Source organism: Pinus tabuliformis, chromosome 3_2 (assembly GCF_031772625.1).
Source record: "Pinus tabuliformis cultivar Carrire ecotype Pingquan chromosome 3_2, CPIR1, whole genome shotgun sequence".
NCBI classification, from domain to species: domain Eukaryota; kingdom Viridiplantae; phylum Streptophyta; class Pinopsida; order Pinales; family Pinaceae; genus Pinus; species Pinus tabuliformis.
This window is the reverse complement of record NC_142302.1, coordinates 818838136-818846772: the sequence shown is the minus strand read 5'-3', so window position 1 is coordinate 818846772 and position 8637 is coordinate 818838136.

Here is an 8637-nt window from a genome sequence, read left to right as displayed (position 1 = left end):
TATGGTTTTGTGCATGTTTTTCTCACATGGTTTCGGACGCGATGGTTTTCGGTCCATGGTATTGGATGCTTCAGCATGTATAAATATGTATTGTAACATTGAAAGGAACATAATGAAAAATCAAGCTGGTAGTTCTGATTTTGGGATCTAGGGGAAAATCTCTGTATATATATGTTTTATGTGTTATGCTCTCACATTCTTTATTTTCTTTGTTTTAGAATTCGTATGCAGGTAATCTTGTACGGGGTTAAAACCTACATTTGGTATCAAAGTTGTTTTGCCTTCAAGGGGATGCCTTTGTTGCTGAGGGGTTTTGTTCGGGCATGTGGTAGACCCTATTCAGTGGGAGATCTGCGAGATCGATTCTGGTAGTGAAAGAAGATGGCAAGTAGTGGAAAGATAGAGATCGAGAAATTTAATGGTCAGAGTTTTGAGTTGTGGAAACTCAAGATGGAGGATCTATTGGTGGATAAAGATCAATGGATCGTGGCAGATCCAGATACTAAACCAACGGGAGTGTCTGATGAATAATGGAAGAAGTTGGATTAGAAGGCAAAGAGCACAGTACGATTGTGTGTGTCAGATTCAATGTTGCTGAATGTATCAGGGGAAGCTACAACGAAGGCTTTGTGGGACAAGTTAGGGGCTTTGTACCAATCTAAGTCTCTGGTGAATAAACTGTTCCTATGGAAAAAACTGTATAACCCGAAGATGAAAGATGGAGACTCGGTGACAGAGCATCTAAATGTGTTTAATATTGTGGTAAGTCAGTTATCGTTTGTTGATATAAAAATTTCAGATGAAGATAAGTGCATTAGCTTGTTGTGTTCTCTACCAAATTCGTGGGATAGTCTGGTTATTGCAATAGGTAGCAATGCAACTGCCTTGCTATTTGATGAAATAGTCTCATCCTTGCTGACGGAGGAGATGAGACGGAAAAATATGGAGAGCCAGAATGGTGATGCCTTGTCTATACGAGGATGGTCCCAGAACAGAAACAAAAATAAGTCATCAAGTGGGAGATCTAAATCTAGAAGGAGATCTAAATCTCCAGGAAAACCTGTAAAGGTGGTGTGCTAGAAATGCGGAAAGGAAGGGCACTACAAAAGGGACTGTAAATCTAAAACTCCTGAAAAAGGAAAGGGATCTGATGATGCTCTTTATGCAGAGGTGAAAACCACCTCAAATGAAGGTGGGGATTTGTACTTGGCTTCTTCAAGTACACATGTAGATCATGAGGCATGGTTGATTGACTCAAGTGCATCCTTTCACTTTACTCCCCACAAAGAGTGGTTCTGTAAGTATGAGAAATATGATGGTGGTGATGTCTTCTTGGGGGATGCCAGGAAGGCTAGAATTGTTGGTCGCAGAAAAGTAAAGTTGAAGTTGCAAGGTGGAAGGGTTAGAACACTTCTGGGTGTTCTGCATATTCCTGCATTAGCCAGAAATCTGATTTCTGTAAGAAAGCTGGATGATGCAGGTGTAAAAATAGTGTTTGAGAAGGATACCTGCAAGATGCTTTGGGGAGCACTGGTATTGATATGGGGAGTTCGGATTGGAACTCTATACAAGCTGCAAGGTAGCATTGTTTTTGATGGGTGCAATAATTCTGTGGTTCCTGAAAGTGGAGTAGAAAATCTAGTGGTCTCTGGGGAGAAGACCATGATGTGGCATCAAAGGCTTGGACATAATGGAGAGAAGGGCCTTTGAATACTTCATGGTAAATGTATGGTAGAAGGTATGAGTAATAGCTCTCTGGATTTTGATTTCTGTGAAAATTATGTATATGGGAAGCAGAATCGGGTGAGTTTCCCCTCTGGTGGTAAGAGGGCAAAACAGATATTAGAGCTTGTGCATAGTGATGTGTTTGAACCTGTGAAGGTTCCATCACTAGGTAAGTCTGTGACTATGTATCATTTATAGATGACTTCTCAAGGAACACATGGATATATTTCCTTAAGAAGAAATCTGAAGTCTTTGACAGGTTTAAAGAATTTAAGGCTCTAGTGGAAAACCAAACAGAGAAGAAGATAAAGGCATTGAGGATAGATAACGGTGGAGAGTTTTGTAGTAAGGAATTTGAAGAATTCTGTAAGAAGTGTGGTATAGCACAGCAAAAGACTACTCCATATACACCTCAGTAAAATGGAGTTGCAGAAAGAATGAACAAGACATTGATGGAAATGGCAAGAAGCATGCTCAGTGGTGTCAGGTTAGGACAGGAATTCTGGGTAGAGGTGGTGGAGACAACATGTTACCTGGTTAATAGATCACCTTCATCAGCGTTGGAGGATAAGACTCCACAAGAGGTATGGACTGGTAAGAAACCCTCTCTTTCACATCAGAGGGTATTTGGATGTGATGCATATGTACATGTTCCAAAGGAGAAATGAACCAAGTTGGATAGTAAATTTGAAAAGTGCATCTTTATTGGGCATAAGGATGGTTTAAAGGGTTACAAGATTTGGAACCCAGTAATAAGGAAGGTTGTGTACAGTCGAGATGTGGTGTTCAGAGAGTTGAAAGATGTTATTAAACATGAAGTCCAACCAAAGGAACTTGAGAAGATAGAGTTTGAGCTAAAGGAGGAAGAATCAAACTCTACAGTAGAGGAGGAATCAAAAGATGAAGAGCCACAAACTCCAGGTGTGAGAAGATCAGTTCGAGAAAGAAGGCAACCAGAAAAGTATGGTCCATCTGCTTTCTATTCAAATTTTGCTTTATTTATTACTGATGATGATCCGAGAACTGTGAGGGAAGTAGTAGATTCAGAGGATGGAAAACTCTGGAAAGAGGCCATGGTTGATGAAATGGCATATTTGCACAAAAATGAGGCTTGTGATCTGGTGGAGTTGCTGGCTGGAAGGAAACCCATTGGTAGCAAATGGGTGTTCAAGAAGAAGACAAATGTAGAAGGAAAGGTGGAGAAATACAAAGCTTGATTGGTAGCAAAAGGTTATTCCCAGGTGTCGGGAATTGATTTTGGTGATAGTTTTTCTCCTGTTACCAAGGTAACTTCTATTAGATTACTTTTATCTGTTTCTGCTGCTTTTGATTTTGAGGTAGAACAGATGGATGTGAAGACAACATTTCTTTATGGGGGTCTGGAAGAGGAGATATACATGAAGCAACCTGAAGGCTTTGTAGTGAAGGGTAAAAAAGAACGGGTATGCAAGTTAAAGAAGTCTCTATATGGGTTAAAACAGTCACCAAGGGTGTGGTATCAGAAATTTGATACATTTATATGGGGACTTGGCTTCACCAGAAGCAAAGCAGATCATTGTGTGTATTTTAAATTAATTGGTGACAGTGTTATTTATCTGGTCTTGTATGTGGATGATATGTTGCTGGTTGGAAATGACAAAGAAATTATCCAAGATTTTAAGACCCATTTATCCTCCAAATTTGACATGAAAGATCTTGGTGCTGCAAACTATATTTCTGGCATGGAAATTAAAAGAGATCGAACAAACAGGAAGCTATGGTTAAACTAGAGGAAGTATGTCGAGACAATATTGCAGAGGTTTAATATGAAGGATAGTAAATCGCTGAAGGTTCCTATTCCTATAGGTGTAAAGCTATCTACTGAACAGTGTCCCAAGACACAAGAAGAGGAAGAGGACATGTCTCGTGTTCCATATGCAAGTGCAGTCAGTAGGCTGATGTATGTGATGACTTGTATTAGACCACGCATTGCACATGTAGTGGGAGTATTGAGCAAGTTTATGTCAAAACCAGGGAAGGAGCACTAGATAGTAGTGAAGAGCATTTTCAGGTATTTGTATGGCACTAGTGATTATGGTTTGTGCTACCAAGGAAGACCAAGATTGGACAGAGTGTTGGATATTCGTGGCTTTGTTGATGCGGACTGGGCTGGAGATCTGGATCAAAGAAGATCTACAAGTGGGTATGTGTTTAACCTATTTGGAGGTGTAGTCAGTTGGATGAGTAAGAAACAATTTGTAGTGGCACTATCAACTACAGAGGTAGAATACATGGCAGCCACTCATGCAAGCAAGGAAGCAGTTTGGTTGTAGAGATTGTGTTCAAGTGTGGGGTTAGTATGGGGAGCTATAAGGATAGACTGTGACAGCGAAAGTGCAATTTTCTTGGAAAAGAACCCTGCATATCATTCAAAGACAAAACACATTGATGTTCAATATCACTTTGTGAGGGATATGATAGAAGACAAAAAGGTGTTACTGGTAAAGGTGGACACTTTGAAGAATACTGCAGATGCATTGACAAAATCTGTGAGATCTAAGAAGTTCTCTTGGTGTAGAGAAACAATGGGCCTTGCAGGGCTGGATAAATGACTAAGCTCTCTTATGACCCCTTGTGGAAAGAAAACAACAAGTGGGAGAATGTTGGGTTGTGTTATATTCTTTCCACGACTAACCCATGTAGTTAACTAGGGGTTTAGAAGGGGGGCAGAGCCCTCCCTTCGTTGCTCCAATTATGTAGCGGGGGCAGTCACAGGGGGTTTGAGGGGCGCAGGTAACCCCACTCTATGGGGTCTGGGGTAGGGCCTCGGAAAATTTTGGTTTTGGACTCTATATTAGGTTGGGTGGACCTACCTATGGTTTTGTGCATGTTTTTCGCACATGATTTTCGACGTGATGGTTTTTGGTCCATGGTATTGGATGCTTCAACATGTATAAATATGTATTGTAACATTGAAAGGAACATAATGAAAAATCAAGCTAGTAGTCCTAGTTTTGGGATCCAGGGGAAAATCTCTATGTATATGTGTTTTATGTGTTATTCTCTCGCATTGTTTATTTTCTGTGTTTTAGAATTCGTATGCGGGTAATTTCTGTACGGGGTTAAAACCTACAGATATGTTTGGGTAAAATCCATTTGATTGTAAAAGTCCACAATGTCTCTTTCCTGGAAGAGTGATCTGTAAACTGTCATGGATATTCCACTGGACAGTTCGTCACAATAGATTTGATAATATTATATTAAAAAACTAAGATTCTACACTATTATAATTTTATTTAATTTATAGATCTGTAGATTTTATTGTAATTAGTGCATGCATACGAATATAAAATATGCAGAAAAGTAGAGAATGAATAAAACAAGCTCACACACACATAAGACACAATATATTCTCTCTGGGAAACCCTTTCAAGAGAAAACCCAGCTAGAAGGTGAGGTTTCTTCGCTCTCTTTCTCTATCTGGAAATATGGCAGCAAATATAAAGAAGTAATGACTGTGGCTCATGGGCTGCTATAGTGCACAAATCATCTATGTGTGCTCTACCTCGTATCTCTCCCGCTTATATTTTCTCATCCAAGGAGCAAAATGCTCTCGAAAGAATGGAATGCCTCTTCCTCCTAGCGGACAATTATAACACAACCTGATAGCCTTCTAATGGTTAAGTTTGACTACATCAACTCTTCACTAAAGTTACAAAATAGACTATTCTAGAGCCTTCTACATCACAAACACATGGCTAGCCCCTTTTCCATGAATAATGGGGGCTGACGCAGCACCCTCTCGAACTATAGGTGTGAAAATAGGAAGGTCAACTTCTTAGTGGCATAACTTTTGCATACGAACTCTGATTGACACGATTCTTGCGTCGTTGGAAAGATTTTTTTGTGTAGAACAACATGAAAGGGTGTGGCACTTAAGAAACAACATTTTACCTCAAAAAATTCATTTGATGATTCAAAATTCTCCCATAAGGTTTCAGACCACATTTCACCAACTAGGTCCCGCCAGTAAAAACGGTCTGGTGAGCTGATTCCTCCACTTTTTCCACTCCAAATGCATTGGCATGGATGAAAAACAATATAATTATCCAATTCAGATCACACCTCCCCATTTTGGGAAGATTTTGGTCCCCAAAATCTTTTACTGAATGAGGTAAGAATGTTTTCCTCCACCTTCTCTTTAGTGTACCATTTAGCTTTTCCTGAAAGTTGTCCCTTAAACCCAATCTACCAAAGGTCTTGTTGCCCTTGTCTTGTAGTTTTGGACCTCTTCTGTAAAACTATATCTTCTGTCAACTCTGCCTGAGCGTCTGGTGGCAAATCCTCCACAGAAGGTAGGACCTATTCTTCTTCCTGATCTAACATGGAAGGCTCATAGAGTTTCAAATTCTCTACATTTACAACTGAGTAAATGCGCATATATGATGGTAAACTGAGTCAATATGCGTTATCACCCACCTTTTCTAGTATCTCAAAGGGACCATATCTTAGAGCCTTGATTTTCTTACTAGGCCCCTGTAGCCTCTCCTTATTCAACTATAGCCATACTCTGTCTCCCACCTTGAATGATTTCTCTATTATGTGTTGATCATGTCTGACCTTATACTTCTCCCACGACTTCCGCAGCGTTTCTTATACCTGTATGTGGATCTGCCTAATCTTCTCTATAATTTTTTCATCCCTCAAAGCATGTCTTGTAAGGTCTTCCTTCACTCCTCCTTGCTACCCATATGCAATATCCAAAGGTGAAGGTGGTAAATATCCAAAACAAGTTTCAAATGGGGACTTTCCTGTAGAAGTGTGGACCGCTCTGTTATAAGAATGTTGTATATACACCAGATTTTCATTCCAGGTCTTCAGATGCTTCTAGTTGTAACCCCTCAAAAGTTGCACCAAAGTCCTATCGACTACTTGTGCCTGCCCATCCGCCTGTAGAAGGAATGTTGTAGATCTCTTCAACTTCATGTCCATCTTCTCCCACAATGTATTCCAGAATGCACTGATAAATCTTGTATCCTTGTCTGAAATGATGCTCCTTGGTATCCCAAAGTGTAACCAGACCTATCCAAAGAACAAGTTTGCTGCTTCTTGTCCATTGATGGTCTTTTTACAGGGCATTAGAACACACATCTTGCTGAACCTGTCAACTACCATGAATAGGTAGTCATGTCGCTTCCTAGTTGTCAGTAAACCTCCCACAAAGGCCATGGAAATTCTTTCCCAAGGATGAGTAGGTACAGGTAGGGGATGATACATACCTTGTTTCCTATTGCTAGGCTTGCTGGTACAACAAAGAAAGCATCCTCTTATGAATCTAGCTACTTGCTCTTACATTTTGGGCCAATACACATACCTCTACAAGCTAGCCACAGTCTTCGCTACACCAAAGTATCCTGTACGAGCACTTGTACATGTACCTATAATATCACCTATACCTATACCACTACATGTACCTGTACCAACACCTGTACCTATACCTATAATATCACCTGTACATGTACCTGTACCAGCATCTGTACCTATACTTGTAATATCACCTATACTTATACTAACACCTATACCTATACCTGTAATATCACCTGTACTTGTGCCAGCATCCTGCTGCATCCTACGCACAATCTCCATATACTTGACATCCCATTGTCTTTCCTACAAGATCCTATCCTGTAAGTTTGTCCCATAGGAGCTCATAGCCGTTAAGTGATGTATTTGTACCCATCTACTGAGAGCATCGACCACCCTGTTATCTTTAACTTTGATGTACTTGATCTCAAAATCAAACTCATTGATCGTGGCCAACCATCTAGACTATCTTCCATTCACACTCGACTAGTCCATCAAATATCTCAACCCAATGTGATGACTCCTCAGCAAAATCTTGTTGCCAAGAAGATAGTACCTCCACATATTCAATGCATGTATAATCGTTGCTAACTCATGATTATGTGTCGGGTAGTTCTGTTCATGCTCGTTAGTTTCCGCGACTCATAGCATACCACCTGTCCATCCTACATAAGGAATCCACCAAGCCCTCTCTTGCAAGCATTTGTACATACCACAAACTCTTTGTCTGAATCAACAATTTATAACATTGGTGCATGTGTCAACAACTGCTTGAGCTACTCAAAGTTAGTTTCACACTCCTCTATCCATTCGAACTTCTTATCTTTCCTTTGCAATGATGTAAATCAATCTACGAGAAGTTCCTGATGAACCTCCTATCATAGCCTACCAAACCCATGAAAGATCTTACCTCATCCACACTCTTAGGAGCTACCCACTCCATGATGGCCCTTATATTCTTTGGATCTACTACAATGCCTTCCTTTGAGACAACATGCCTCAAGTAGTGTACCTCTATCTGAAAGAAACTACACTTGATGAGCTTAGCATATATCATATGCTCTCTCAACAACCTCAACACTGTTGCTAAATTTTCAGCATGCTCTTCCTCATTTTTATGATATACCAGTATATCATCAATGAAAATAATAAAAAACTTATCCAAATATGGATGCAACACACTATTCATCAAACACATGAATGTAGTTGGAGGATTAGTTAAGCCAAATGGAACAACAACAAACTCATAGTGCCCATACCTAGTCCTAATTGTAGTCTTGTAAATGTCCTCCTCTTTGATGTGTACTTGATGGTATCCAGATCTCAAGTCAATCTTCGAGAACATTGCTGCTCCCTTTAGCTGATCGAAAAGGTCATCAATCCTCAGCAAAGGGTACTTGTTCTTGATAGTCACTTTGTTCAACTCCCTGTAGTCAATGCATAATCTAAGAATACCATCCTTCTTCCTTAAAAACAATATTGATGTGCCCCAAGGTGATACACTTGGCCTAATGTATCCCTTGTCCAACATTTCCTTCAACTGCAACTTTAACTCAATCAACTCAGGTG